This window comes from Canis lupus, chromosome 19 (genome assembly GCF_048164855.1).
Source record: "Canis lupus baileyi chromosome 19, mCanLup2.hap1, whole genome shotgun sequence".
Lineage (NCBI taxonomy): Eukaryota > Metazoa > Chordata > Mammalia > Carnivora > Canidae > Canis > Canis lupus.
Genome location: NC_132856.1, coordinates 1145554 through 1167739, shown reverse-complemented (window position 1 = coordinate 1167739; position 22186 = coordinate 1145554). Strand labels below are relative to the sequence as shown.

The 22186-nt window shown below is 44.7% G+C and overlaps 1 long non-coding RNA gene across 1 annotated transcript; it reads right to left on the bottom strand.

The window, feature by feature from the left end:
• Window positions 1–304: 304 nt before the first annotated feature.
• Window positions 305–17842, bottom strand: LOC140611244 (uncharacterized). The gene is made up of 2 exons (XR_012012526.1): window positions 17471–17842; window positions 305–973 (listed from the first exon to the last, which is right to left on the bottom strand). It is a non-coding gene; the product is annotated as an uncharacterized lncRNA (long non-coding RNA).
• Window positions 17843–22186: the final 4344 nt, after the last annotated feature.

Here is a 22186-nt window from a genome sequence, read left to right as displayed (position 1 = left end):
TCTTCTCAATTTCCCTATAAATCTTTCTTTTTTTTCCTAATAAATAAGATTTATTTTGAAAATTGACTTAAATGAATCAGGCTCCAAGTGTGAAGACATTTTAAGAATAGTTTAATTAACTGTTGCCTTATTCTTAAAGAGTTCCTTTGATGGAAACAAAGTAAAAATTTTAGATCAGAAGGAAATAAAAACACTTATGAACACGTATAATGCCTCCCTAACCTCAAAAGCAGGAACGGATAATAAATAGCAAAAATCAGATAAAAATACTTTTAGTATAATAGACACCATATTGCAAGTGCAATTAAAATTAGCAATGCATAACATTTATTTCCTTGACATTTGTCTTCAAAAGAGTTCAGTGTTTCAGTGTCAGTTGAAATAGGGGAAGATTCTCAGGGAAGAATCCTTCACATAATAATAGGACCATTGGTAATAATGTCTCTCAGTTCTTTCCAAATCCATAAAGATGCATTTCCTGAGGAGTGACTGAGCCGGAAAGAAAGAGACGAGAAACCCTCATCCCTCTGAATTACTTGTGTCAGAATATTTTAACCATAGTACTATGGATAGTAAATTATCCTTATTAACAGGAAATACATCTCAGATTGGAATCTGAGCAATCAGATGGGCAGAGAAAAAAGGCTTTGACTCGCTCCTCATCTTTTAAACATAAAGGACAGCTTTTCTATGTAAAAGTCAGTTTTCAAGATAGCCTTAGGGAATAAGAGTCTGCAGCATCGAATCCCGCTGCACAGCCGGGTTGCACGCAACCCAGGTCTTCCTGATCCCAAATCCCTTGTCCTGTCCAACACACGCTGCCACGCTGAGGTCATTTGCAACTGCTCTCTCAGGAGGTCCGGGGAAGGGGAAAGGAGCTAGATAGGATGGGATGGGACGCAAGGAGGCTGAGAAAATGAAGGCCTTTCCGCTTTAAGTTCAGCGTTCGAACACGTCCAGCCATCCCAGGCCCCTGTGAAGAAGAGATGAAATTTACATTACTTCAGTTACAGGAAAAAAACAAAAGTTTACAGCTTCATGTCCTAGAAACCCCACAATAGAATAAGAACTGAGCCCACGCCAAGGGATGGAGGCGCCTATTATAATGGGAACAGAGGTCAATGCCCTTGAAGGCCCCATATCAAAATGTAAACAGAACTTGAGGAATTACTCCAGCCCTTCTGGAGGTCCCCGATACAAGCCCTTAAAACTAAGCAAAAACCCACCTCGTGGTCCAAGTCCCTGCTCCGCTGTGTCGGGTGTACTTGGACGCAGGCTAGAGTTTGGAAATCAACCCTTGTGGGTTTGCATCAGTGTCAGCTCCGTAGTGGTTTCTCGGATTTGCAATCTTGGGCACAACATCCCCATGTCCCCTCCCACCTGGGCTGAACCCTTATCCCCTCCCACCCAGGCTGACCCTCAGTCACCTCCTCGCCCACAACAGCTGGGCACAGGCCCTCACACAGGTCCTACGGGCATGGTGCGAACTCTCACCATGCCGCTCCCAGGGGAAGGAAGGAGGTTTCGGCAGGACACACTCCCATGGTGGCCCCAGTGTTCCCTGGCCAGCATGGCAGCTCGTGACAGGTGGGGGTCTGTGTCCCTGACGCCTGCTCCTCCTCCGCAGTTTTCCCACAGGAAATGAAGGAGGAGGTCCTGGTCTCCACCAGGGACATCACCCAGGTAGACTTGGACAGCAACAGGACATTCGGCAGCCACACCGTATTTTGGGATGGCTAGGGGGTCGGGTGAGGCTGCTGGGCCAGGGGGCTTCGGGGCCCCGAGGGAGGACCGGGGCCTTCTGGGTAGGGAAAACGGGTTTCTGAGGCCGGGGGGAGCAATAGCAGCCAACAACACACTGTTCCATGGTAGGATGCTGGGGATGACTCCAGTGCCCACAATCCCGGTGCCTCGGGGATGAGGAGGCCAGTAGGATGGGGCCTCCAGGGGTTGCCATGGGAGCTGAATGTCAAAGGGGAGAGGGACGGCCCCCTGAGAAGCAGGGGATGGGGTGGGAGACGTGGGGGGCAGGAGGGCCTGGGACAGAGTGACAGCCAAGAAGCCTCAGGTCACCAGGGTCTGTGCAAAGCGACCCGGATGTCTGTGCTCCCTCTGTCCAGGAGGTCGTGGCTGGCCAGGTATGGGGCACTTCCTCCCCTCCCCACATCCCCTTGCCTGTGAGCCTGGGGCAGAGAGGGCCTGCAGGGCCGTTAGCATGGCCCTAGAAGGGATGTCAGGACAGTAGTCCCTTGTGTTGTGCCCAAGATTGTGAAACCGAGAAATCACTGAGGAGCCAACACCGATGCAAACTCCCAAGGCTTTCTTTACAAACTGGAGCTTGTGTCCAAGTGCACCCGACACAGTGGAGCAGGGACTTGGACCCTGAGACTAAGAGGCATATCAGCTTTATACGGGCCAGTGGACCATGGGATATGCAGAAATTTGCACAGTCATGTCAGTTCACATGCAGGTGGCCGATTGAATTGCACCCTACTGTATAGTATCCACTTGAGCTGGTCTATTACTTTGGTCAGAATCGGCGCACAGATTTGGTGGGCACAAAGCGGGGTTCACTGTTATGAGCTGATTTCTGATTAGGGTGTGTCCAGCAATCTGACTAGGGTGGGGCAGTGCCTTAAGCCATAATCAGGTGATGAGGGGGTCATAGGGGAGTTGGAGGGTGTAGCACAAAATGGAATCAGTCCTGCTCTGCTTGCTCAGGGGTAGGAGATTTTTGTTAAATTTCCTGGGTCCCACACTTGCAGCTCATGCACCTGGGCCACCTGCACCAGGTGGACTCAGCATGCACACCTTACGGTGCTGGATCTCTCACACCACCGTGTGCAGGGCACCCTCCTTGCCCGAGTGAGTAGGAGCTCGGTGAGGATGGGACTCAGCCTGAAGGCCAGGCAGCACAGGGTCTGAGGAACCCCACCCCCGTCCCCACCCCGATCCCACACACAGGCAGCCCCAGGGCTCCCCTCCATGTGCACCCGTCTCCTCAGGAGCACCCCCCAGAGCGGCTCTGAGGTCTGCTCCCTGCTGGAGAGACATCAGGGAGAAGAGAAGCACATGGTGCTTGGCAGGACCCACTGCAGGACCTAGGAATGTAGTCAAGCCGGAACTTCCATCTCAGCAGACACTCCAGCGGAAAGTCATTGCATGAGCCAGCACAGGGTCGGTAGGAGACCCCAGTAGCTGCCCAGCTCCAGCACCAGAAATGATGTTATGCCCACCATTTTGGCATTTGGGTAACCCAGCCAGAGGATCCGATAGCTGCATGTGATAGCTGCATGTGATAGACACACACACACCCCAAAACCAACAAAAATCAGAATCCCCCCAATGTCAAACAGCAGCCAGATGATTCCATACACGACGCTGTGGTCCCCAAAAGGATACATGGAAGATGTTATAAACCACGACGACAGAGGTGTCAGAGGTACAGAGATGTGCCTGCTGGGTTCCAACAAGGAGCGCAGAGGAGCAGGAAGCATCCTATGGAGGGGGGACCCTCCTAGGAAAGGACACCAGGTCCCTGTGAAGGCTACGGAGGGTGAAATCTGTCCTCCTCCCTTTCAGCTTCTGGTTTTCCTCCTAAATGCCATTTTCTTCAATCATAACACCAAAAATTTATCTTATGTTTTTAAATTTCTTTTTATAAGAATCTAATTTTTATAAATTCTTTCTTCAGCAAGGGTGTCATTCAGGATAGAAGGAGATATAAAGATTTCCCAGACAGGCAAAATATAAAGGAGTTCATGACCACTTAACCAATCCAATAAGGAATTTTAAGAGGGACTCTTCTAGTGGGGGAAAAAAAGAGACCAAAAGCAACAAAGACTAGAAAGGACCAGAGAACGTCACTGGAATCGCCAACTCTACCGGTAACACAAAGGTAGTAAGTTCATATCTTTCAATAATCACTCTGAATGCTGATAGACTAAATGCTCCAATCAAAAGATAGAGGGTATCAGAGTGCCTTAAAAAACAGGATCTGGGATGCCTGGATGGCTCAGGTGTTGAGCCTCTGCCTTTGACTCCGGGTGTGATCCTGGAGTCTGGGATTGAGTCCCATAGTGTGCTAGTAGTGGGGAGCATGCTTCTCTCTCTGCCTAATTTTCTGCCTCTCTCTCTCTCTCTCTCTCTCTCTCTCTCTCTCATGCTCTCAAATATAAAATCGTTATTAAAACAACAAGATCCATCAGTATGCTGCCTACTAGATGCTCACGTTAGACCTATAGAAACCGGGAGATTGAAAGTCAGGGGATGGAAAACCATCTATCACGCTAATGGTTATGAAAAGAAAGCTGGAGAACCCATACTTATATCAGACTAACTAGATTTGAAACCAAACACTGGGGGACACCTTGTGGCTCAGTGCTTGAGCATCTGCCTTCGGCTCAGGGTGTGATCCTGGGATCCCAGGATCGAGTCCCATATTGGCATCCCTTTGGGGAGCCTGTCTCTCCCTCTGCCTATGTTTCTGCCTCTACTTCTCTTTGTATCTCTCAAAAATAAATAAATAAAATATTTAAATCTCAAAAAAGAAAGAATAAATACTGTAAGAAGAGATGAAGAAGGACATTATTTCATAATTAAAAAGACTCTCTATCAGGATCAAACAACTAAATATTTATGCTGCCAACATGGCAGTACCTAAATATGGAAACCAATTAACAACAAACATACAGGAACACACTGATAATAATACACTGACAGGGGATTTCAACACCCACTTATGGAAATGGACTGATTGTCTATGCAGAAAATCAACAGGGGAAAAATAGCCTTGACACACTGGACCACAGGGACTCAACAGATATAGTCTGGACATTTCTTCCTAAAGCAGAATACACATTCCTTTCAAGTGCACATGGGACATTCTCCAGAACAGATCATATCATGGGCCACAAATCAGCCCTCAACAGGTACAACAGGAACAAGAAGGTTGATATCACACCCTGTACCTTTTCGGACCATGACTCTATGAAACTCGAAGTCAACGGTAAGAAAAAATTTGGACAATCCAAAAATACGTGGAGATTATGAACATCCTACTAGACAATGAATGGAGCAACCAGGAAATTAAAGAGGAAATTTAAAACAAATGAAAATGAAAACATGTTTCTCCAAACCACTGGGATGTAGAAAGGGCAGTCCAAAGAGGGAAGTACATAGCAATACAGGCCTACCTCAAGAAACAAAAAGTCTCTAATACACAACCTATCCCTACACCTAAAGGAGCTGGAAAAGGAATAGCAAACAAAGCCTAAAGCCTACAGAAGAGGGAAAAATAAAGATGAGAGCAGAAATAAACAATACAGAAATTAAAAAAACAGTAGAATGGAATAACGAAACTAAGAGCTGGTTCTTCAAAATAATTAATAAATGGAATCAAGCCTTATCCAGCCTTACGAATGAGAAAAGAGAAAAGACCTAAATAAATAAAATCACAAATGAGAGAAGAGTGATCACAATCAACACCAGAAAAATAAGACAATTATAAGGGAATACTATGAAAGAATATACGCTAACAAACTGGGAGACCTGGAAGAAATGGACAAATCCCTAGAAATGTGCAAATGAGCAAAACTGAAATAGGAAAAAATAGAAAATATAAACAGACCCATAACTAGCAGAGGAGTTGAATCAGCAAGGCACCTGGGTGGCTCAGTGGTTGAGCATCTGCTTTGGCACAGGTCATGATCCCGGGGTCCTGGGGAATCAAGTCCCACATCAGGCTCCCCGCATGGAGCCTCATTTTCCCTCTGCATATACCTCTGCCTCTCTGAGTCTCTCATGAATACATAAATAAAATATTTTAAAAAGAGAAAAGATAAAAAGATGAGAAATTACTGAAATAAAATCACAAATGAGAAAAGAGAAATAACAACCAACACTAGAGAAATACAAACGATAATAAGAGAATATAATGAAAAATTATATGCCAGCAACCTAGAACCTGGAAGAAATAGATCAATTCCTGGAAATATATAACATAGCAAAAATGAAAAATAAATAAATAAGAAACTTGAAAAGACCGATAACCAGCAAAGAAATTGAATCAGCAATCAGGGATCTCCCAACAGGAGATGCTTAGATCAATAGAACAGAATGGAAAGCCAAAACAAGATACAAACCTGTATCTATGATCCATTAATGGACAACAAGGCAGGAAGGAATATCCAATGGCACAAAGACAGTCTCTTCAAGAAACCCTAAACCTGACCCCAGGATAAGAACAAATTGTGTTGGGAAAACCAGGCAGCCACATGCAGAAGAATGAAACTAGACCACTTTCTTACACCATCTATATTAAAAATAAATTCAAAATGGATGAAAGACCTAAATGTGAGACCTGAAACCATACAAAGAAGAAAAGATAGGCAGCAACATCTATGACATAGGCCATTGGATCTTGTTTCTAGATATGCCTCTGAGGTGAGGGAAACAAAAGCAAAAATGCTATTGGGACTTCATCGAATTGAAAAGCTTCTGCACAGTGAAGGAAACAACCAAACCTAAAAGGCAACATACAGGAAGAAGGGCAAGATGGCGGAAGAGAAGGGTCCCCAAGTCACCTGTCCCCACCAAATTACCTAGATAACCTTCAAATCATCCTGAAAATCTAGGAATTCGACCTGAGATTTAAACATATATCAGCTGGAATGCTACAGAGAGAAAAGTTCGTGCTTCTATCAAGGTAGGAAGACCAAAAAAGGAGTAAAGAAACAAAAGGCATCCAAGGGGGAGAGGCCCCCGAGGAGCCGGGCTAAGGCCAGGGCGAGTGCCCCCCGGTCAGGAGAGCTCTGTCCCAGAGATGCAGGAGCTGCACCAATCTTCCAGGGTGGAATGGTGCCCGCAGGGATTCAGAGCAGGACCCCAGGAGGGTGTGGATACCCTCGGGGTCCATGGGAAACTAACAGACACCTGCACTCCCAAGAGAGTGAACCGAGCTCCCTAAGGGCTGCAGGGCACATGCATTGACCCAGGAGCAGCTCTGAGGGGCTCAGGTGGTGGCTGTGTGTGGAGGGGGCTGCGGGTTCCTGGGAGCAGCTAGGTGGCGGCACCTAGGGCAGAGGAAGAGTCTCCATGTGGAGGGGGCTGCGCAGCTCCTACAGCAGCTCAGAGGGGCTAGGGCGGCGGCTCCGTGGAGAGGTGGCTGCACGGCTGGGAGTGAGAATCCAACAGCACAGGCCCCGGAGCACAGGGCGCCATGACACAGCCCAGGATTCGGCCTCCCCCAGGACAGACAGAGGCCCGGAGGGCCCAGGACAGCAATGACGCTCCTGCCAAGAGCTCAGCAGATCAGCAGCCTCACCCTGGAGCCTCCAGGCCCTGCAGATGGACTGTTCTGGAGTTACTGTGGGGGCTGAATACCGGTTTTCAGACCTGGCCACTGCCACTGGGGTTGTTTCTCCTTGGGCTTCATGGGGTAAACTACCCCCATTGAGGGCATCACCTGGCAGGGGGAGAGGAGCTCCCCCAAAGGCTAACACCTGAAGATCAGCACAACAGACCCCTCCCCCAGAAGACCATCTAGGCGGACAAGTTCCAGGGGAAGTCAAGGGACTTAAAGTATACAGAATCAGAAGATACTCCCCCATGTTTTATTTATTTCTGATTGCTTCCCCCACCCTTTTTCTCCCCCTTTCTTTCTTTTTCTTTCTCCTTTTATTCTCTTTTTTGCTTTTTTTAGTCCTTTTTCCTTTTTTCTTTTTCTCTTCTCTTTCCTTTTTTCTATCCTCTCTTTTTCTCTTATTCCCAATACACTTGTTTCTGGCCACTCTGCTTTGAGCACAATGACTACAAAGAAAAGCTCACCCCAAAAGACAGAAACAGTCCTCTCTCCAACAGAGTTACAAATCAGGATTACAATTCAATGTCAGAAAATGAATTCAGAAGCACTATTATACAGCTACTGGTGGCTCTAGAAAAAAACATAAAGGACTCAAGAGACTTCATGACTGCAGAATTTAGATCCAATCAGGCCGAAATTTAAAAGTCAATTGAATGAGATGCAATCGAAACTAGAAGTCCTAAAGATGAGGGTTAACGAGGTGGAAGAACGAGTGAGTGACATAGAAGATGAGTTGATGGCAAAGAGGGAAACTGAGGAAAAAAGAGACAGACAATTAAAAGACCAGGAAGACAGATTAAAGGAAATAAACGACAGTCTCAGGAAGAAAAACCTATGTGTAAATGCGGTTCCCGATGGCGCAAAAAGGGATAGAGGGCCAGAATATGTATTTGAACAAATTCTAGCTGAAAACTTCCCTAATCTGGGAAGGGAAACAGGCATTCAGATCCAGGAAATAGAGAGATCCCCCCCTAAAATCAATAAAAACCGTCCAACACCTCGACATTTAATAGTGAAGCTTGCAAATTCCAAAGATAAAGAGAAAATCCTTAAAGCAGCAAGAGACAAGAAAATCCTGACCTTTATGGGGAGGAGCATTAGGGTAACAGCAGACGTCTCCACAGCAACCTGGCAGGCCAGAAAGGGCTGGCCGGATATATTCAGGGTCCTCCATGAGAAGAACATGCAACCAAGAATACTTTATCCAGCAAGGCTCTCATTCAAAATGGAAGGAGAGATAAAGAGCTTCCAACAGGCAGGAACTGAAAGAATATGTGAACTCCAAACCAGCTCTGCAAGAAATTTTAAGGGGGACTCTTAAAATTTCCTTTTAAAAAGAAGTTCAGTGGAACAATCCACAAAACAAGGACTGAATAGATATCATGATGACACTAAACTCATATCTGTTGATAGTAACTCTGAACGTGAACGGCCTTAATAACCCCCTCAAAGGCGCAGGGTTTCAGACTGGATAAAAAAGCAGGACCCAACTATTTCCTCCCTCAAGAGACTCATATTAGACAGAAGGACACCTACAATCTGAAAATAATGGGTTGGAGAACCATTTACCATTCAAATGGTCCTCAAAAGAAAGCAGGGGTAGCCATCCTTATATCAGAAAAACTAAAATTTACCCCGAAGACTATAGTGAGAGATGAAGATGGACACTAAATCATACTTAAAGGATCTATCCAACAAGAGGACTTAACAATCCTCAATATATACTCCCCGAATATCGGAGCTAACAAATATTTAAACCAATTAATAACGAAAGTGAAGAAATACTGGTGACATCAATCTAGGTCTTTCTACCCTCGATAGGTCTTCTAAGCACAACATCTCCAAAGAAACAAGAGCTTTAAATGATACCCTGGAGCAGATAGATTTCACAGATATCTACAGAACTTTATATCTAAACTGAACTGAATAAACATTCTTCTCAAGTGCACATGGAACTTTCTCCAGAATAGACCACATACTGGGTCACAAATAGGGTCTGAACCGATACCAAAAGATTCAGATCGTCCCCTGCATATTCTCAGACCATAATGCCTTGAAAGTAGAACTAAATCACAACAAGAAGTTTGGAAGGACTTCAAACACATGGAGGTTAAGGACCATCCTGCTAAAAGATGAAAGGGTCAACCAGGAAATTGAGGAAGAATTAAAAAGATTCATGGAAACTAATTGGAATGAAGATACAAACGTTCAAAATCTTTTGCATGCAGCAAAAGCAGTCCTATGGGGGAAATACATCACAATACAAGCATCCATTCAAAAACTGGAAAGAACTCAAATACAAAAGCTAACCTTACTCATAAAGGAGCTAGAGAAAAAAACAGCAGCTAGATCCTACGCTCAAGAGAATAAGAGATTTAATTAAAATTTGAGCAGACCTCAAGGAAATTGAGACCACAAGAAATGTGGAATAGATAAACAAAACCAGGAGTTGGTTCTTTGAAAGAATAACATACATAAACCATTAGCCTGTCTTATTAAAAGAGAGAGAAAACTCAAATTAATAAAATCATGAATGAAAAAAAATAAAATAAAATAATGAATGAGAAAGGAGAGATCACTACCAACACCAAGGAAATCCAAACGATTTTAAAAACATATTATGAACAGCTATATGGAAATAAATTAGGCAATCTAGAAGAAATGGAGGCATTCCTGGAAAGCCACAAACTACCAAAACTGGAACAAGAAGAAATAGAAAACCTAAACAGGCCAATACCCAGGGAGGAAATTGAAGCAGTCATCAAAAAACTCCCAAGTCACAAAAGGCCAGGGCCAGATGGCTTCCCAGGGGAAATCTATCAAACGTTTAAAGAAGAAACCATACCTACTAAAGCTGTTTGGAAATATAGAAAGAGATGGAGTATTTCCAAAAAGCTGTTTGGAAAGATAGAAAGAGATGGAGTACTTCCAAATTCGTTCTATGAAGCCAGCATCACCTTAATTCCAAAACCAGACAAAGACTCCACCAAAAAGGAGAATACAGACCAATATCCCTGATGAACATGGATGCAAAAATTCTCAACAAGATAAAGCCAATAGGATCCAACAATACATTAAGAATATTATTCACCATGACCAAGTAGGATTTATCCCCGGGACACAAGGCTGGAATAACACTCGTAAAACAATCAATGTGATTCATCATATCAGCAAGAGAAAAACCAAGAACCATATGATCCTCTCATTAGATGCAGAGAAAGCATTTGACAAAATAGAGCATCCATTGCTGATCAAAACACTTCAGAGGGTAGGGATAGAGGGAACAATCCTCGACATCTTAAAAGCCATGTAGGAAAAGCCCACAGCAAATATCATTCTCAATTGGGCAGCACTGGGAGCCTTTCCCCTAAGATCAGGAACAAGACAGGGATGTCCACTCTCACCAGTGCTATTCAACATAGTATTGGAAGTCCTAGCCTCAGCAATCAGACAACAAAAAGACATTAAAGGCATTCAAATTGGCAAAGAAGAAGTCAAACTCTCCCTCTTCGACAATGACATGATACTCTACCTAGAAAACCCAAAACCCTCCCCGTGAAGATTGCTATAACTCATACAGCAATTTGGTAGCATGGCAGGATACAAAATCAATGCCCAGAATCAATGGCATTTCTATATACTAACAATGAGACTGAAGAAAGAGAAATTAAGGAGTCAATTTCATTTACAATTGCACCCAAAAGCATAAGATACCTAGGATTTAACCTAACCAAGGAGATAAATGATCTATACCTAAAAACTATAGAAAACTTCTGAAAGAAATTGAGGAAGACACAAGAGATGGAAAATATTACATGCTCATGGATTGGCAGAATTAATATTGTGAAAATGTCAATGTTACCCAGGCAATGTACACGTTTAATGCAATCCCTATCAAAGTACCATGGACTTTCTTCAGAGAGTTAGAACAAATTATTTTAAGATTTGTGTGGAATCAGAAAAGACCCCGAAAAGCCAGGGGAAGTTTATTTTATTTTATTTTTAATTTTTATTTATTTATGATAGTCACACACGGAGAGAGAAGCAAAGACACAGGCAAAGAGAGAAGCAGTCTCCATGCACCGGAAGCCCTATGTGGGACTTGAAACCGGGTCTCCAGGATCGCGCCCTGGGACAAAGGCAGGCGCCAAACTGCTGCGCCACCCAGGGATCCCAATCCAGGGGAATTTTTAAAAAGAAAACCATATCTGGGGGCATCACATGCCAGATTTCAGGTTGTACTACAAAGCTGTGGTCATCAAGACAGTGTGGTACTGGCACAAAAACAGACACATAGATCAATGGAACAGAATAGAGATCCCAGAAGTGGACCTTGAACTTTATGGTCAAGAAATATTCAATAAAGGAGGAAAGACTATCCATTGGAAGAAAGACAGTCTCTTCAATAGATGGTGCTGGAAAATTGGACATCCACCTTCAGAAGAATGAAACTAGACCACTCTCTTTCACCATAAACAAAGATAAACTCAAAATGGATGAAAGATCTAAATGTGAGACAAGAGTCCATCAAAATCATAAAGGAGAACACAGGCAACACCCGTTTTAAACTTGGCCACAGCAACTTCTTGCAAGGTACATCCATGACGGCAAAAGAAACAAAAGCAAAAATGAACTATTGTGACTACATCAAGATAAGAAGCTTTTGCACAGCAAAGGATACAGTCAACAAAACTAAAAGACAACCTACAGCATGGGAGAAGATATATGCAAAAGACGTTTTAGATAAAGGGCTAGTTTCCAAGATCTATAAAGAAATTCTTAAAATCAACACCAAAGAGACAAACAATCCAATCACGAAATGGGCAAAAGACATGAAGAGAAATCTCACAGAGGAAGACATTGACATGGCCAACATGCACATGAAAACATGGTCTGCATCACTTGCCCTTAGGGATATACAAATCAAAACCACAATGAGATACCACCTCACACCGGTGAGAATGGGGAAAATTAACAAGGCAGGAAACCACAAATGTTGGAGAGGATGCGGAGAAAAGGGAAGACTCTTACACTGCTGGTGGGAATGTGAACTGGTGCAGTAACTCTGGAAAACTGTGTGGAGATTCCTCAAAGAGTTAAAAATAGACCTGCCTGACGACTCAGCAATTGCACTGTTGGGGATTTACCCCAAAGATTCAGATGCAATGAAACGCCGGGACACCTGCACCCCGATGTTTATAGCAGAATGTCCACAATAGCCAACTGTGGCAGGAGCCTCGGTGTCCGTCAAAAAATGAATGGATAAAGAAGATGTGACTTATGTATACAATGGAATATTACTGAGACATTAGAAACGACAAATACCCAACATTTGCTTCAACGTGAATGGAACTGGAGGGTATTATGCTGAGTGAAGTAAGTCAGTCGGTGAAGGACAAACAGTGTATGTTCTCATTCCTTTGGAGAATATAAATAATACTGAAAGGGAATATAAGGGAATGGAGAAGAAACGTTTGGGAAATATCAGAAAAGGAGAGAGATCATAAAGACTCCTAACTCTGGGAAAAGAACTAGGGTTGCTGGAAGGGGAGGAGAGAGGGGGGTGGGGGTGAATGGGTGACGGGCACTGAGGGGGCACTTGACAGGATGAGCACTGTGTGTTATTTTGTATGTTGGTCAATTGAACACAAATAAAAAATAAATTTATTTTTTAAAAAAGATCAAACAACTACATATTTATGCTGCCAACATGGGAGTACCGAAATATAGAAACCAATTAACAACAAACATACAGGAACTCACTGATAATAATACAATGACAGGGGATTTTAACACCCACTTATGGCAATGGACCGAACGTCTATGCAGATAATCAACAGGGGAACAATAGCCTTGACACACTGGACCACAGGGACTCAACAGATATAGTCTGAACATTTCTTCCGAAAGCAGAATACACATTCCTTTCAAGTGCACATGGGAAACTCTCCAGAATAGATTATCATGGACCACAAATCAGCCCTCAACAGGTACAAGAAGGATGGTATCACACCAGTACATTTTCGGACCATGAGGCTATGAAACTCGAAGTCGACAGTAAGAAAAAATTTGGACAATCCAAAAATTCATGGAGATTATGATCATCCTACTAGAAAAGGAATAAAGCAACCAGGAAATTAAAGAGGAAATTTAAAACAAATGAAAATGAAAACATGTTTCTTCAAACCTCTAGGATGTAGCAAAGACAGTCCTTAGAGGGAAGTAGATAGCAATACAGACCTACCTCAAGAAACAAGAAGACTCCAATACACAACCCAACACTACACCTAAAGGAGCTGGAAAAGGAATAGGAAACAAAGCCTAAAGCCTACAGAAGAAGGGAAAAATAAAGATGAGAGCAGAAATAAACAATACAGAAACAACAAAACAGTAGAATGGAATAATGAAACTAAGAACTGGTTCTTCAAAATAACTAAGAAAATGGATTAAGCCCTAACCAGCCTTATCAACAAGAAAACAGAAAAGAACTAAATAAATAAAATCTCAAAAGAGAGAAGAGTGATCACAATCAACACCAGAAAATAAGACAATTATAAGGGATACTATGAAAGATTATACGCAAACAAACTGGGAGACCAGGAAGAATTGGAAAGATCCCTAGAAATGTGCAAACGAGCAAAACTGAAACAGGAAGAAATAGAAAATATGAGTAGACCCATTACAAGCAGAGGAATTCAATCAGCAAGGCACCTGGGTGCCTCAGTGGTTGAGCATCTGCTTTGGCTCAGGTCATGATCCCGGGGTCCTGGGGAATCATGTCCCATATCAGGCTCCCTGCATGGAGCCTCATTTTACCCCTGCCTATACCCCTGCCTCTCTGTGTCTCGCATGAATACATAAATAAAATCTTTAAAAAAAGAAAAAAGATAAAAAGATGAGAAAGGGGATCCCTGGGAGGCGCAGTAGTTTGGCGCCTGCCTTTGGCCCAGGGCGCGATCCTGGAGACCCGGGATTGAATCCCACGTCGGGCTCCCGGTGCATGGAGCCTGCTTCTCCCTCTGCCTGTGTCTCTGCCCCTCTCTCTCTCTCTCTCTCTCTCTCTCTGTGACTACCATAAATAAAAAAAAAGAAATCTTAAAAAAAAAAAGATGAGAAAGGACCCAAATAAAATCACAAATGAGATAAGAGAAATAACAACCAAAACTGGAGAAATACAAACGTTTATAAGAGAACATTATGAAAAATTATATGCCAGCAACCTAGAACCTGTAAGAAATAGATCAATTCCTGGAAATATATAACATAGCAAAAATGAAAAAGGAAGAAGTAAGTAACTTGAACAGACAGATAACCAGCAACGAAATTGAATCAGGAATCAAGAATCTCCCAACAAGAGATGCTTAGATCAATAGAATAGAATGGAATGCCGAAGCAAGATACAAACCTGTAACTCTATGATCCATTAATCGACAACAAGGCAGCCAGGAACATCCAATGGCACAAAGACAGTCTCTTCAACAAACCCTAACCCTGACCCCAGGATAAGAACAAATGGTGTTGGGAAAAACAGGCAGCCACATGCAGAAGAATGAAACTGGACCACTTTCTTACACAATATATATAAAAAATAAATTCAAAGTGCATGAAAGACCTAAATGTGAGGCCTGAAACCATACAAAGAAGAAAAGATAGGCAACAACGTCTTTGACATTGGCCATTGGATCTTCTTTCTAGATATGCCTCTGAGTTGAGGGAAACAAAAGCAAAAATACTATTGGGACTTCGTCAAATTCAAAAGCTTCTGCAAAGTGAAACAAACAACCAACGCTAAAAGGCAACATACAAAATGAAAGGAGATATTTGTAAACAACACATCCAATAAACAGTTAGTATGCAAAATACGTAAAGCAAATATATATCTCAGCATCCTAAACACAAATTATCCAACTGCAGATGGGCAGAAGAAATGAATGGACTTTGTCTCTGACAAGACATCCAGATGGCCACCAGACATCGAAAGACACTCAGTGTCACCCATCATCAGGGAAATGGAAATGAAAACCACAATAAGATGTCACCTGAAAGCCATCAGAATGGCTAAAATTAACAACAGAAGAAACAACAGGTGTTGTTGAGGCTATAGAGAAGAGGAAGCCCCCTTACACTCCTGGTGGGCATGCGAACAGGTGCAGCCACTGTGGAAAACACTGTGGGGGGTCCTCGAGAAGTTAAAAATAGGGGATCCCTGGGTGGTACAGGGGTTTGGCACCTGCCTTTGGCCCATGTCACGATCCTGGAGACCCAGGATCGAATCCCATGTCGGACTAACAGTGCACGGAGCCTGCTTCTCCCTCTGCCTGTGTCTCTGCCTCTCTCTGTGTGACTATCATAAAAAAAATTTTAAAAAAGAAGTTAAAAATAGAGCTACCCTACGATTCCAAAATTGCAGAGCTATGTATTTACCCCGAGGATACAAAAGTCGTTTAGTAGATTCCAAGTGGGACAAACAGCCCATTGTTTGTAGCAGCGTTATCAACAACAGCCAAACTGTGGATACAGCCCAGATGTCCATCGACAGATGAATAGGCAGAGACGATGTGACAAATATACCCACTGCGACATCACTGGGTCATCAGAAGGGATGAAATGAAGCCATTTACAATGAAGTGGGAGAAGTGGAAAGGACTTATGCTTAATGAACTCAGTCAGTCAGAGAAAGATACCAAATACCATACAATTGCATTCACATGTAAATTTTAAGAAACCAGACAAACTGGCAAAGGGGCAGAGGGGGGATGAGAGAAGCAAACAAAAAAACACACTCTTAACCACAGAGAATAAACTAATAAATACCAGAGGAAGGTGATGGGGATGGGGAATCAGGGGATGGGGATAGTGGAGGGCACCTGTGGCCAGTACCAGGCGTTGTATCCAAGGGTTGAATCACTATGTGGTAAACCTGAAACTATATCATTCTGTGTATACAAACAGGAATTCAAGTAAAACTAAAATAATAATAGGTAGTATTGATGAAACATGTATGCACTAGAGATAAAATCAGAAAGGCAACTGAAAAATCCAAATAAAGTCTTTAGAGCCACAAATCCCCTCCTTAGCTCAATTCCGGAGAAGCCTGCCATGTCTTTTCAGACCCCAGCAGAAGCCTGGATTTTGATTCTCTGGGGAGGCCACTGACTTGGTGGAGTCAAGCTATCTTTGAACCGAAAACCTAAATAGAGTGCATAAAACTAAACTGCCCAAGATACTAGGAGTCCCAGTGCAGGCACATGTCAAGACCCAAACTCTAACCATTCACAGACATAACCCTAACCCTACACTTAATCCTAATGTTAACCTAACCCTTAAATAAGACCCATCACTAATCGAAACCAAACACAAACCCCAAGACCAAAACACATTCACTGAACCTACCTGCCAAACCTCAACCTAACTCCTAAACCTATTCTAAACCCTTAACCCTGACCCCTACCTTAAATCTAACCCTAACCTCTAAACCTAAACTTAACTTAATGTACTCAAATCCTATTCCTGACCTTAACCTGTACCCTAACCACAACCCTCTAATACTAATCCTATCTCATACCCCAAACTTTACCCTAACCCATACCCTAAAACTAACCCCTAGCCCACTCCCAAAACGTATCTCTTACCCTGTTCCAAAACCGTACCCTGACCCTGACCCGGACCTGTCCCTAACCCTAACCAAGCAATAACCCTAACCCTAGTCCTAACCCCTATCCCAACCCTAACCCTCGCCCTAATTCTAAACCTAGCCCTAACTATAACCCTAACCCCTCACACTAAACCCTGACCCTAACTCACTCCCTAACCCCTAACCCTAACTGCAAACCTAAGCTCAACCCTAACTCTAACCATCACCCTAACCCCAACTCCTAACCTCCTGCCCTAAACCCTAGAGCCTAAACCCTAACCCTAACAGTAAATCCTGTCCCTTACCCTAACCCCCATCCTAACTGTTAAATACTGACCATTACCCTTATGCCTCAGCTAACTTCTAATCTGTAACCATAAGCATAATCACTAACACCTAACATATAACCTAAGGCTAACCACCAACTGCCTCCCCTCCCCTAACCCTACCACTCATTCTATCCTTTCACTTACACTGTGGTTCTGAGGAGTCCCTTCTGATGTAGACGTGGCCCCCAATGGCTCCTCCAAAGTCCTCCAGGGGGTCCAAGCGAGCCGGGCTCCTGTGAGTGTGGACATGGCCCAACGTGTTCCTGAGTCATAGTCAGCAGGTCCTGAGGACGCCGGGTCTCCTGTCACTGTGGACTATGTCTCACATCCTCTGGAAGTCTCACAGCAGGTCCTCAGGACGCCGGGGGCTCCTGTCAGCCTGGACATGGCCCCACGTCCCCTAGAAAACTCACCGCGGGTCCTGAGGGGGCTGTGGGCTCCTGTCAGCATAGACGCAGCCCCATATGTCCTGAAGCCAAAGTGCTGATCCTGAGGAGGATGGGGTTCCTGTCAGGGTTGACGTGGCCCCACATTTTCCTCAAGCCTCACCATAAGACCTGAGGAGGCTCGGGGCTCCTGTCAGCATGGATGTGGCACATAATCTTCCCAAACCTTCACAGTGGGCTCTGAGAAGGCTGGAGAATCCTGTCAGTGTAGATGCAGCACCCACATTTTTCTTAGGCCTCAACACAGGCCCTGACAAGGCTGGGGTCTTCTGTCCCCATGGACGCATCCCCATATTTCCCCAAGTCTACACCGGGGGTCCTGAGGAAGTCACCGTCCTGTTGTGTCGATGTGGCCCCAAGTCCTCCTGAAGTGTCACCAAGGGTTCTGAGGAGGCCAGGGCTCCTGTAACCATGAATGCAGCCCCCAGCTTCCAGAAGCCTCAACTTATGTCCTGAGGGGCCTGGGAGCTCCTGCCAGAGTGGATGTCGCACCACATCTTCCTGAAGCCTCCCCGCAGGTCCCGAGGTGGCTCAGGGGCTCCTGTCAGCGTGGATGCGGGCCCATATCTTCCTGAAGCCTCCCCGTGGGTCTTGAGGCTGCTGAGGGGCTCCTGTCAGCGTGGATGCGGGCCCACAATTTTCTGAAACCTCCCCGTGGGTCCTGAGGTGGCTCAGGGCTCCTGTCAGTGTGGACGTGGACCCACATCTTCTTGAAGACTCCCCGCTGGTCCTGAGGCAGCCCAGGGGCTCCTGTCAGGGTGGATGCGGGCCCACATCTTCCTAAAGCCTCACCGCGGGTCCTGAGGAGACTGGGGCTCCTGTCAGCATGAACGAGACCCAATTTCCCCCTGAAGACTTCCTGAGGGTCCTGTGGAGGCTGCAGCTCATCAGCGTAGATGCGTCCCCACGTCCCCCTCAGGCCTCCCCAGCACAGGCTGGCTCCTGTTAGTGCAGGCAGAGGAGGCCTACTGCACATGCCTGCCCCATGGGAGGGGCCTGGCTCAGGCGCACCCTGTGGGACACTCAGGCGATGCAGGAGGCTGTTCAGGAGGCAGTGCAGGAGGCAGCGGGTGCTACATGGGCCCCACCTGCCTCCTTTCAGGCTCCAGCTGGGGCCTGTTAGTTTCGGAAACATCTCACTGAAAAGGAGCCCAACACCCTGCTTCCCCAGAAATACTTAAGGACAAGGAATTGGAGCCCACGGGTTGCAAAATGAAATGTGGACCAGACTTTTACCACGTCCTGCAAAACTCGCTCAACCCTCTTCCACTGTGGGCGGGACCGTGGGTTCGTGGAGCTGCCCTGGAAACAATGTGGAGGCCCCTCAGGAAGTTACAAATAGAGCCGCCCTGTGACCAGCAGGTGAACGGCCTGGAGATCACTCCGAAGATACAGATGCAGTGAGACTTGGGACACCTGCACCCCAATGTCCACTGCAGCTGGGTCTACAGTAGCCACACTGTGGGAGGAGACTCGGTGCCCTGTGGCAGATGATGGATAAAGAGGATGGGAGGTAGATGATGGTCATAGAGAGAGGAATGGTACTCAGCTATCAAAGAGAAGGAAATCTTGCCATTTGCAATGTTGTGGATAGAACTAAAGGGAAAATGTTAAGTGAAGTAAGTCACTCGGGAAAGAGAATGACCGTGTGTGTCATTCATAGGTAGAATTAAAGAAGCAAAGCAGATGAACATCAGTGAAGGGAAGGAGAAACAAATAAGATCAAAACAGATGCAGGAAATACAGACTCTTAATGATATGAAATGAACTGAGGGTCGCTGGAGGGGTGGGGGCATAACAGGGGAAATAGGAAAGTGCTGCGTCTCACTCTGTCCTGCTTCTCTAATACTGGTTTGTTGTCAGGGGTTATTTGTTGAGGAAGATGGATGTTATGGGTTTTTTTTTTTTCCTATTTCTAAGGTCTGCCACCATGATTTTGATAGGAATGACATTGAAACTGAGGGTGGCTTCAGGAACTGTGGACATTTTCACAAGATGAGGCTCCCACCCCACGAGCCCAGGACGGCCTCCCAGAGCCTGGTATGGCTCAGTGCACAAGTCTTGTGCTCCTTTGGTTCAGTCTCATTATTTATTCTCCTTGATGCTCCTGAGAAGGGAGTCACATCCGTCATTTCCTTCCTGAGTGCTCATTGTCGGTACACAAAAGGCTACTCTGCTCTGTAGGGTCAGTTTGTGTCCCATGACTTTACTGAACTCACTCCTAGTTCTAACAGGTTTATGTGGAGGCTCTGGGGTTGCCTGTTTCTAGTTCTGCATCTTCAGCATATAGGGACAGTGTGACGTCCCCCTTCCAGGTGTGGAACCTTTGCTGTTTACAGCTTAATGTCCTAGAAAGCCCCACAATTGAATCAAAACTGAGCCCAGGCCAAGGGCAAGAAGCCCCTATTAGAATGAAAACAGAGCTCAATGCCCTTGAAGGCCCCATATCAAAATGTAAACAGAACTTGAGGAATTGCTCCAGCCCTTCTGGAGGTTCCCGAGACCAGCCCTTAAAACTAAGCTAAAACCCACCTCAGGGTCCAAGTCCATGCTCCGCTTGTTGGGTACACTTGGACACAAGCTCGAGGTGGTAAATAAACCCTCGTGTGTTTGCATCACTGTTGGCTTCTCGGAGGGTTCTCGGATTCGCAATCTTGGGCACGACAGTCTGAGATAAAAAAAGAAAACCAAAAGAAGCTCGGACGCCTGTAGAGTGAACGCAGGATTCTGAGAGAAGTGGCGGAGACCCGGGGACTTGAGGGATCTTCTGTGGAGGCCCCTGCAAACTGGGGGGCAGTATGCTAAGCCCCAGAGCCAGAGGACCCAGAGACCCCACCCACATCCCGCCCATCTGGACCGGGTCTCTGGGAGGAGCACAGCGCCACCCGCTGGAGGCCAGACACGCTGACGCCCACACCGCCTCAGACCCCGCAGATACATCTCACAGGCAGATGTGCACCTGACAATCAGCGCCATGGCCAATCCCCAGACCCTGCACAGACCACTCGCTGCCACCAAGGTGTCAGACCACAGAGGTTGCAGAGCTTCAGCTCTGCTTGGAAAGTAGGGTCTAGCTTCCTTTGTACTTTGTGCTTTATTTTCATTTATTTTCTTTGATTATTTTTTATAAATTGCCTTATTTTAATTTTTATGTATGTACCTTATATATTTCTTATTTTTATTTTCATGGTACTTTAATTGTGTTTCTTATTTTGGGATTTAGACTCTTTTAACAACCAGACAAAAATAATCTGGTAGTTTTTTTGGGGAGGGCAGTTGTTATTGTTTTTCTTGGTTTTCTTTTTCTTCCGTCTTTCTTTCTGGAAAAAATAATGAGATGGAGAAATTCACCTCCATAAAATAATATGAGGTAATACTCACAACCAGGAAGTCCATCAATACAAATATATGATGTCTAACTACAGTTTCGAACAATGATTATAAAGATAGCATCTGGGCTGGAAAAAGAGCACAGAAGAAAACTAGAGAATCCCTTACTGTAAATAAAAGAATTTAAATCTAGTCAGGCCAACGTTAAAAATGCTATAACTGAGATGCAGTACCAAGTGGAAGCATTAAAAACAAGGAAGGTTATGGACCATAGAGGCAGATTTCGGAACTCAGCCACTTATTAAAACAATAACATTCATATCATGAGAGACTCCCAAGATGAAGACAGAGGAAAGGTGGGCTTGCTCAGCCATTAGAAACGACAAATAACCACCTTTTCCTTCAACATGGTTGGAACTGGAAGGTATTATGCTGAGTGAAGTAAGTGAATCAGAGAAAGACAAATATTGTATGTTCTCATTCACTTGGGGAATATAGGTAATAGTGAAAGGGAATATAGGGGAAGGGAGAAGAAATGTGTGGGAAACATCAGAAAGGGAGACAGAATATAAAGACTCCTAACTCTGGGAAACGAACTAAGGGTGATATAAGGGGAGGAGGGCGGGGGTGGGGGTGAATGTGTGACGGGCACTGAGGGGGGCACTTGACGCGATGAGCACTACTGGGTGTTATTCTGTATGTTGGCAAATTGAACACCAATAAAAAGTAAATTTATTTTTAAGGAAAGAAGAAAGAGAAAGAAAGAAAGAAAGGAAAGAAAGAAAGAAAGAAAGAAAGAAAGAAAGAAAGAAAGAAAGAAAGAAAGAAAGAAAAGAAAGAAAGAAAAGAAAGAAAGAAAGAAAGAAAGAAAGAAAGAAAGAAAGAAAGAAAGAAAGAAAGAAAGAAAGAAAGAAAGAGTGGCACCTGTGTGGCTCAGTTAGTTAAGCTTCTGCCTTAGGGTCAGATCATGATCCAGGTCCCAAGGAAGGCTCCCTCTTCAGCAGGGAACCTGCTTCTCCCTCGCCCTCTGCCCCTCTAGCACATGTTTTTCACTCCTCTCTCTCTGAAATGAATAAAGATCATC